The following is a 10395-nucleotide window of genomic DNA, read 5'->3' on the forward strand; positions in this document are numbered from 1 at the left end:
TGCCCGCGGCAGCTCGGAAGGCTGCAAGGAGCTCTAGGGGGTCCTACTGCCTGTGTTGGACAGGAGCTGCAAGAGGGGCCCGCTACCCACAGCAACTCGGAGCTCCAGGGGGCCCCCACTGCTCCCGTCCGCCGGGAGCTGTGGGGGGGTCCCCACTCCCCGCGGCAGCCAGGAGATGCGGCCTCGCTGCCCATGGCAACTGGGAACTCCAGGGAGCCCTGGCACCCGCAGCCACAGGGAACGGCGGGGGGACCCTCCAGCTTCTGTCCCACAAGACTGAATTCACGGGGGTCACTGGAAGTCACGTGAAAATATCGTAGCCTTAAACATGAGTAAAGGTGTCAATCTGACCCCGAAGTGGAATTAGATTATTATGGATAACTCTTGCAGCAGCAGAAAGCAAATTCCTTTCTTAGAGAAGAATAAGAACAGAAGTAGGACCCACAGTAGCTTTGGAAGAGGCCAGACGGGGGAGCATGGCCAGATGGTAAATTTTATGGCCCACTCAGTGTCTCAAATGGCTATCCTGTAAGGAGAACTCATCTCAGCTCCCAGGATGTGCTAAAACAGAGAGTAGTCAAAGTGCAGGGTGTCTTCCTGTCCCATTAGGGACAGACATACAGAGAGGAAAGGTCCTGTCCCTTTAAGTCTTTCTCACCCAACAGAACTTCCCTGGACCTTAACCTAAAATGCTTGCTAACTGCCTTGTTGAGTCTCAGCTCTAAAGAGAAGTTGTTGGACAGCAAAGAGGTTATTTCATCTGCTCTTGCCCAGAATTTCTGACTGGACTGAAGGTTCCTGAATCACCCATTCTATACTTCATTTTTTCATAAACAGGAGGGAGAATTTGTTTTCCTGTACCAGTCCCCAGTTTAGAGCTGCCCCCCACTCATAGGCTAGGTCTACACTACCCGCCTGAATCGGCGGGTAGAAATCGACCTCTCGGGGATCGATTTATCGCGTCCCGTTGGGATGCGACAATCAATCCCCTAATCAATGCTCTTACTCCACCAGCGGAGGTGGGAGTAAGCGCCGTCGACAGGAAGCCGCGGAGGTCGATTTTGCCGCGGTCCTCACAGCGGGGTAAGTCGGCTGCGATACGTCGAATTCAGCTACGCTATTCACGTAGCTGAATTTGCGTATCTTAAATCGACTCCCCCCTGTAGTGTAGATGTAGCCAGAGATACAGAGCTGGAGAACTTATCATCCTCAGCTGGAGGCTCAGACAGGTTCTTCTGGCAAGGAGGAGAGGAGTAGTTTCTCTTTCTCCACCTGTGGTTTGTTAGCCTTTTTCTGGCCTAATTGTGTATATATACCCATCACACAATTTAATTCACATAATAGGTTTTACTCTTGTAAGTGTTTTAGGCCCTGATTCTGCAATTTGCTGTGCCCCCATCTTACCAGCACACTGTAGGGCACCCCACCTTTACCGTTCTGTGGGCTCAAGGCATAATCCAGTTAATTTAGGCACCCCCACCCTTTGCCAGTTCCTAGGGCTCTGGGTGAAAGGTACCGACCCTTACCCAGTTCCTAGGGCTCCAGTCCACCAATAACCAGTTCCTAGGGTGTAATCTTCTGTGCGTTTGCGGGTCTTTCTACCAGTGAAAGAGTCTTACACAGTAATATCCTTAACTTCTATTCATTAACAGTTACCAAAACAGAATACATGTGCTAAGCACAAAATGCTCACCACTCCCAATAAAGCGGATGAACTTTTCTCTGTGGTCCTTCAAGATTTAGATCGTCTGGGGACTGCAGTTTCTGCACAATATGATTGGTATGGCACTGCAGGGCTGCCCAGAGGATTCAGGGGGCCTGGGGTCTTCGGCAGCAGGGGGCCCCCGCCGCCGAATTGCTGCTGAAGACCCAGCACTTCGGCGGCAGGTCCCGGGGCGGAAGGACCCCCCGCCGCGGGTCTTCAGGGCACTTCGGCAGCGGGTCCTGGAGTGGAAGGACCCCTGCTGCCCAACTGCCGCCAGAGACCCGGAGCGGAAGAAGCTCCGGGGGCCCGGGCCCCGCGAGAGTTTTCCGGGGCCCCCAGAGTGAGTGAAGGACCCCGCTCCAGGGGCCCCGAAAAACTCTCATGGGAGCCGCTGCAGGGCCCGGGGCAAATTGCCCCACTTGCCCCCCCGTCTGGGCGGCCCTGTGGCACTGAGGTCTAGCAGCTCTGATCTTGGGCTGTGTCCTGGAGTTAAGTTCCAAAGAACTGCCTTTTGGACCCCAGTTTATATAGTTAAACTTGACTCCTGCTTCTATATACCTTAACCAATCATTTTAAACAAAAGTATTAAAAAACGGTATTTTTCATCAATCCTAGCCCATTATGAAACAATTATTTAACCAATCATACCCCACGATCTTAGTTGATTTAAATCTTGCAAAATTAGTTATGCAACAGACAGAAACAAAGAATCATACAGATAAACAATAAAGAAGTGGAAATCATAAAGACAAAATAATAGAAGTATAGATTTCACAGTCACAACTGTTGATAAGTGGTTCCTTGCCAGACAGAATGCTATCGAACAAAGTTTTCTTAAAGAAACAGATTTTAAGTTGTTTAAGAGGTGACGGTAGGTACTAGCAGGACAGGAGCAACTTCTTAACAGCCTGATATTACACGGTTTTAATGCAATTTAGATGGAATGTGAGGATGTGACTTTCTGCTTTTTAACTCATGGCTGCTGCTGCTTACTAAAAAAAAAAAAGGCCTCAGACTTTACAGTCCCCTCCTTAATGACACTTTTACTAAAGCCATCATCATTACTGTTCCAGGAGTCCAGTATTCAGACCTGCTGAGCTTGGGCTTGCCTCCTAGCTATAATTAACAAGGGCCTTATTTGACTTTGTATGCCAGCTTCCTGTATTCTCCGAACACTTCTCTTCATCCAGCAAGCGAAAGCTATTATGCTTACTAATAAAGCCAATTGGATTCCAGTGACCACCACAATAAGGCGAACCATTATATTTAGCATACCAGGTGCAGAAGACCACCCCCCTAATAGTGTTTCCCACCAAGAGTGTTGTCCTGCAACGGTTTTCAGTGCCTGAGTGATTTCTGTATGATCATGTACTTCACTATGTATTTATTCTCCTGTCTGTGCAATATATTGTAAATGTGAATGGAATATAGCATGGACCAACAATTTTCTTATCATGATCATATTCATGCCTAAGGTTACAGGTGTTACAGTGTGATACAACTTTGGTTTAAACTTCAAGTAGTTTACAGACCATACAGGTAATTAGTATTCAAAATCACAACTTTTAATCTTTGTAATGCAAAAACATTATTAACTAAATAAGTCATAACATACTATTCATTATCATCTACTACCACCATTGGACAATGACTCCTAACACAAACACATCCCCTTCCTGCATACACAACAGCTGATTTTTGTTCAGTGAAGATATCAAACATACTTTGGGTTCCTTTGTCTTTAACATAAAAATATCCGTCTCTTTCTTTTAAATTTTGATCCTCACACACATCTCAAATTTTCATGGGCCACACATTGAAAGATTTCAGTAGTTTTCCATTGTTGATGTTCTTTATATGCCTAGGAATGGTGATCAGCAGAATACATAACCAAATTTTTTGTTAGTTGGATTCCCACAGGTAACACTGGATATATATTGATAGTGAGACTGGAGCATATGCTTGTAGAACCATTTGGTCCTTATTTAGTGTAGAGTTTACAAATTTCCACTACGCCATTAATTGTCTCTCCCCTTGTGTAACATTCTTCCACAACAACCTTTTTTATTTCCAAAGGCAAGTTTCCTTGCATGGCTTCCCGAGTCATTTGGATTACCAATTGCTGACTTATATCTTGGGCCTGTGTACAGGCTAATGCTAAGGACACATTTTCTTGTATTGTTTCCATAGCCCCTGCAAAAAGTAATAAATCTTTTTCACCTTGCTGTGGCCACACCGCCGTATTTTAAAAAATAATTGTTGCCCCATTCCTAATTCGACAGGGATGCACTGATGGGCTTCCCAATTCTTGTATTTCAACTGTAACATAACTTATTTTGTTTGCCAATACCTTTATGTTAGTAGCATCCAGTATTCCAACTCCTAATCCAGTTCCACCCAAAGCAGTTTTCAATACACTCCTTGGGAGCTGCCTACTCCTTCTGACTGCCACACAATTGCAATAACGTTCCGTATTTCATACGAAGATAGTGTTAGAGCAGCTATACCTTTACTGGGCCTTTACTGTACTGCCCCTTATAGTAGTCAGGGAAGGTACTGTAATGGCCTTCCTTTCCTTACATCCATAGGCACTGACTTCCCCTCTTTTCCATGGGTGCTTGACCTCCCTTTTGCCCCCGGCCCTGCCCCCACTTCACTGCTTCCATAAGGCCCCGCACCCATTCCAACGCCTTCCCCAAAGTCCCTGCCCCAACTCCACCCCCTCCCTGCCAATATTCCAACTCCTTCCCCTAAATCCCCACCCTGGTCCTGCCTCTTCCCCGCCTCCTCCCCTGAGCGTGCCACGTTCCCACTCCTCCCCCCACTCCCGGAGCAGCTGTTCGGTGGTGGCCGAGCGGGCAACGCTACGAGGTAGGCAGAGGAGCGGGGACACTCAGGGGAGGAGGAGGGTGAGGGGAGCTTGTGTTGAGTCTGAACTTTTGATGAGCTGAAACTTAACCCAGACTTGATATCTCTGTCTGAACTTCTAATCAAAGCTCTGACCTGTGAACTACTCATGACACACCCCTCCCCTTAAGTAGCCATCTCCCCTTTTCTCTTTTTGAATTTACATTTTAACCTGTTTTATCCTGTAGAATCTTGATTGATTATACATGACCATTATGATCTGTTAATCACTTTGTTTACTTCTGTGTATAAATATTGATGCTCACCCCTAATAAACTTGCCACACTTACTCTGAAGCTTTTCAAGCTAAGGATAGTGTGAGCCTGTTGATCAACGAATTGGTGTCTGGTCTCTGACAGATTGTGAGCCCCATACCAACTCCGCACGAACTCGGGTGCTGGAGAGGTGAGTGAGGACTTGCTTTTTTACCTAACAATTTGGGGGCTCGTCCGGGATTTCCTTCTGGTGCGGTGCCTCTGTCCAGTGGTCAGACCACTCATATACGAATTGGCAGGCGCCTCGGGAGATTTCTCCCAGCCAATTCAATATTGAGGGGTCGTGTACTGGACAGCAGGGTAAACGCCAGTTGGAGGGCTCCTGTCAGACACCATGGGTCAAGGGACTAGTGTGCCTCTTGAGAGTCCGTTGGGGATTGTAAATAAGTTATGGAACGAAGGGAAACTCCCAGTACAGACAGGAATGTCTAGGAGGAAGTTGTACACACGGTGTGTAAGGAATTGGACTGGGTATACCGCGGTATTGGCCAACCCGGAGATGAGGTGGCCTTCGTATGGCTCTTTCGAACAGGCTGCCTTAAGAGGAGTAAGGAGCCAGATCGAAAAAGACCATCCGGGACAGTTATGTTACTGGTTTTGTTGGGACACAGCAGCAGAGCTGTGGAAATCTTTAAAAATTATGGCAGTCAGGTATTCTCCCGAGAGTGAACCCCCTCCATGTTATTTCGATGAAGGGTGTAAACCACGGCGTGTTTTGACTCGTCAGTTGGTCCCCACTGCACCTGCCCCTATTCCTCCGCAGGGGGACTCTCTCCAGGGTGCAGAGGGGAATCTGCAGGACTCCAGATCGGAATCTCTGCAGAGGGATAAGGGGGAAATGGAAGGGCACACCTCGGGAGGAGTAATTACTAGGCAAAAGATCAAGCAGATGCAGCAGGTTGCATACCCCTCCCCTGGGGACGCCCAGAGGGTCCGGTCGCATCCGCAGATACTTACAGTAGGGACGAATACACCCCTGCACCACCAGCTCAGCCCGTTCCCCAGGCCTGGATCAACTACGGGCAACAGCAGCAGCTGCAGCAAACTCAGCCTCCTCAATGACGGTACCCCGGGGGCGAAGGCAAACAATGTGATGGTCTTATTTCCTTAATGTCTTTAGCCGGCTCCTTCCTCACTTTCTCCCCTCCCAGCAAAGAGCCTCGTCTAACCCTTTCAGTCCAAGGACTGCCTGTCTCCTTCCTCATTGATACTGGAGCTACTTTCTCTCTTTTAAACCATGCCCCCTCTCCCTGGCTATCCTCTGAGGTTAAAACTGCAACTGGGGTGAAGGGCAGCCCACAGTCTCTGGGACTCACTTTACCTCTAAATGTTATTTATGCTGATAAATGTTTTTCTCACCGTTTTCTTTTTTCCCCAGCTTGTCCGATCCCTTTGATGGGCTGGGACTTACTCTGTAAGCTTGAGGCTACTTTAACCTGCACTCCTGAAGGGGTAGGATTATTGATGACAGTGTTAGGAGATTCGGCCCCAACTCAGGGTAATTGGGAAACCCCCCCCTCTCTCTCCCCTGACCTCACTGACTTGCCTTTAACCCTCTGGGGAATTTCTGACACTGATGTTGGCCTGCTCCTTTCGGCAGAGCCAGTAAGGATTCAAGTGAAGCCCTCCTTAACCCCCCCGTCAGTCCCTCAATACCCCCTGTCGCTGGAAGCCCGGGAGGGCATCCGCCCCATTATCAAGGGATTCATTGCACAAAAGCTAGTCCGCCCTCAGCGCACTCCCTGTAACACCCCTATACTGCCTGTCAAAAAGCCTCCTAAAAAGGACGGAGACCCTATTCGTTGGCGCTTTGTACAGGATCTACGGGTTGTTAATCAGTATGTGGTCCCTCTTCATGCAGTAGTTCCTGATCCAGCTACTATCATCAGCCAAATCCCCTGGGATGCTGAGTGGTTCACTGTTATTGACTTAAAATCAGCCTTTTTTAGCATTCCTGTGCACCCAGACTCTCAGTATCTCTTTGGTTTCACCTGGGAGGGACAAAGTTATGTCTGGCAACGATTTCCTCAAGGCTACAGAGAGAGCCCCACGATTTTCAGCCAATGCCTCCGCCACGACTTGGAAGGCTTCACCAGTCCGCAGGGATCCACGTTAGTCCTATACGTAGATGACATCCTATTAGGTAACCGCGAAGAAGCTGCCCTCCACATCGATGGTAAGGCACTTTTATTATACCTACACACCAGAGGCCACAAGGTAGACCCTAACAAGATTCAGTGGGTCTCACAGAAGGTCCGATATCTGGGCTTCCTGTTAACCCCAGAGGGGAGACAAATGGACCCAGTCCGCATAAAGACTATCCAAAACTGCCCTCTGCCAAACACCAAGAAACAACTTCGAGGTTTCTTAGGATTAATTGGCTTCTGTCGCCCCTGGTTGCTGTCCTGCGGGGAGTTAAGCAAACCGCTCCACCGACTCACTGCTAACCTTGCTCCTGACCCTTTGCAGTGGTCCCCGGACACAATCCAAGCCTTTCAGTTACTCAAGGACAGTGTGGCTTCCTCCATGTCTCTCCGCCCCCCCCAATTACAGCAAACCCTTTCACCTTTTTGTCCACGAGAGGGGCGGAATTGCTAGTGGCGTCCTTACCCAGCTGAGCGGGCCCCACCATTTCCCGCTTGCTTTTTACTCTCAGCAGATCGACCCTGTCGCTCAGGGAACCCCATCCTGCACCCGGACTCTGGCAGCAGCTGCCCTGCTGATCACAAAGGCAAAGAGCCTGACCCTGGGTCATTTTACCACGGTTTGGACCTCTCATGCCTTGTCAGCCCTTCTGCGTAGGGGCACAACCCAAGTCTTTTCGGCCCATCGTCAGCAACAGCTAGAGGCCGAACTCTTAGAAGACACTAACCTAATTTTTGAAAGGTGTGGGCCCCTTAATCCAGCTACCTTGCTTCCTGACCTGCCAGTCCTCCAGGATCAGCACGACTGTGTGGAAGTAGTTTATAGCATCTTACAGATAAGGGACAACCTGTTTGACGTGCCACTAGACAACCCTGATTGCATCCTCTTCTCGGACGGAAGCTCCTTCTATGTTGATGGCAAGCGTTTTACCGGTTATGCAGTCACCTCCGAATGGGACATTCAAGAGGCCGCCTCACTGCCAGGCAACTGGGGAGCCCAAGCCGCCGAACTCTATGCCCTGGCCCGAGCTTGCCAGTTGGCCACTGGTAAGACCGTTACCATTTTTACTGACAGCAAGTATGCTTTTGGAGTTGTGCATTGTCACATCCACCTCTGGAAGTTTCGAGGTTTCCAGACAGCTGCCGGTAAACCCATTCAGCACCTCCCCCCCATCCACAAGCTTTTGGATGCCCTCCAAGAACCCTCGGTCCTGGCTGTAGTTCACTGCCGGGCCCATACTAAAGATGATAGCCCCGTCACCCATTAGAATGCCCTGGCTGACGCCTCTGCCAAGACGGCTGCCGTCTTACCCTTAGCCATGCCCACGTTGGCTATTGCAGCCTCCTCCTTTACTCCACCGCACCCCGTACCAGTACCCGCTGCTGAACTACAGTCATGGGAGAGCCTCGGAGCCACTCTGGTCACAGGGACCTGGCTTATGCCGGATGGCCGAGCCTGCCTCCCTCGCTCCACATACCCCGTGGCAATTCGCTGGCACCATGATAAGGGGGGTCACTACGGCACGCATGCCCTTGTGGACACCATCGCTCGCTTTTGGTATGCTCCAGGCATTCAACCCTACTGCCTGTCAATAGTGAAAGCATGCAGCACATGTCAGCGTAATGGACCTGCTCCGCCTCTTAACAAAATTAAGGGTGGAAGACCTCCGCCTGCTGCTCCATTTCAACATCTTCAAATTGACTTTGCAGATATGCCAAAGGCTTTTGGGAAAAAGCACCTCCTTGTTTTGGTTTGCCCTCTGACTTCCTGGGTCGAAGCTTTTCCTACTGCTAATTGTACTGCTGCCACAGTGGCGAAGATTCTCCTTAGAGACATTGTATCCCGTTTTGGCATCCCTCTCGTGCTTGACTCAGATCGCGGACCTCACTTTACTGGTCATGTCCTTGGCCGTTTAGAACAAGGACTGGGCATTTCACACTCCTTTCATACACCCTACCACCCCCAGTCTAGCGGGAAAGTTGAGCGTATGAATAGGGAGCTTAAGTTTACATTGGCTAAATACTGTCAGGAAACAGGGTTAAAGTGGCCTCAGGTACTTCCCTTGGTCCTGTTTCACCTTCGTACTCGCCCAACCCGTGTATTGGGATTATCCCCCTTTGAACTGCTCTATGGACACTCCCCTTTCAAAGGCGGGGCGCTACCACGTGCTGATGTTTCACTATTGGGAGGGGATCATATGACCGCGTGCCAGTTTCTCTCCCTACAGGCTCGCCTCCGTACCCTTTGGAAAGGCTCGCAGTTTTCCCAGACCGTGCCGCTGGAAGAACAGATCCACCCGTTCCAACCAGGGGACTTCGTCTGGGCCAAAAAGTTCGTTCGTGGCGACACCCTCCAGCTGAGGTTTACTGGACCCCATCAGGTTCTTTTAACAACCCAGACTGCAGTGTTCCTGGAAGGACGCAAATCCTGGATCCACCACTCCCACGTCAAGCCAGCCGTAGTGGACCACAGTAACGGACCAGCAGCTCTTGCCACCACTGAGGACACTGCCTCCGACCAGTGGACCAGCTTACCTCTTTCAGACATCAGACTTAAATTGACTCGGCAAAAATGAGAGGACCTTTTATTCTGACAACTGTATGTTTTTTATTATGCCTTTTTAGTTTATTTTCTGCTTATGAAGATAATGCTTTTATTAGATATTCCCACGAGGTTAAAACTCGTATTTTAGGAAATAGAAGTAATTGCTGGGTATGTACTCAATTTCCAGTAAATGCAGAACAGGGACTCCCCTTCACACCCATTCCCCTGACCACTGCTAATATGACTTGGATGCCACCGGCTAGAGTAAAAGATCCAGTCCAACATGATCTTACATGGAACAAAACAGAAGTGCCAATTAACAGATATCTCAGGGTAACCAATCAGACAGGATCACTGTGTTTTGTTAAAGAAAAGGGGTCAACTTTTGTGGGAACAAGTAAATGCAACATGTATTTTAATGGCACCGCCTTTAGTAAAAATCTTGGCTTCAAGCCTTGCGCATCCCACTTATCCCATATGTGGATCCCTCACCCCGATCCAACTTTTTCATGGGTGGGCAAGCCTTCAGAGTCAGCTTTTAAGAAGCCCTGCTCAGATCACGAGGATGTCCAACTAATTGCTAAGGGACATACGATTGCCTTCTACAACTGCTCAAGCAGTACTACACTGCCCTTTGAAAACACCACTACCAAATTGTGCCTCTGCAGTTCGCACAACGACCCCGCTGCGTTACCAGGGGAACAGTGGTCCAACGGGTGGTGGGTTACCTCCTACTTTGAGAAATGGAATACCCGAAACGCATTGTATGGAACATACTGGGTGTGCGGGCCCAAAGCTTATTACTTTCTCTCCCCTGAT

This window comes from Malaclemys terrapin, chromosome 1 (genome assembly GCF_027887155.1).
Source record: "Malaclemys terrapin pileata isolate rMalTer1 chromosome 1, rMalTer1.hap1, whole genome shotgun sequence".
Classification (NCBI taxonomy): Eukaryota; Metazoa; Chordata; order Testudines; family Emydidae; genus Malaclemys; species Malaclemys terrapin.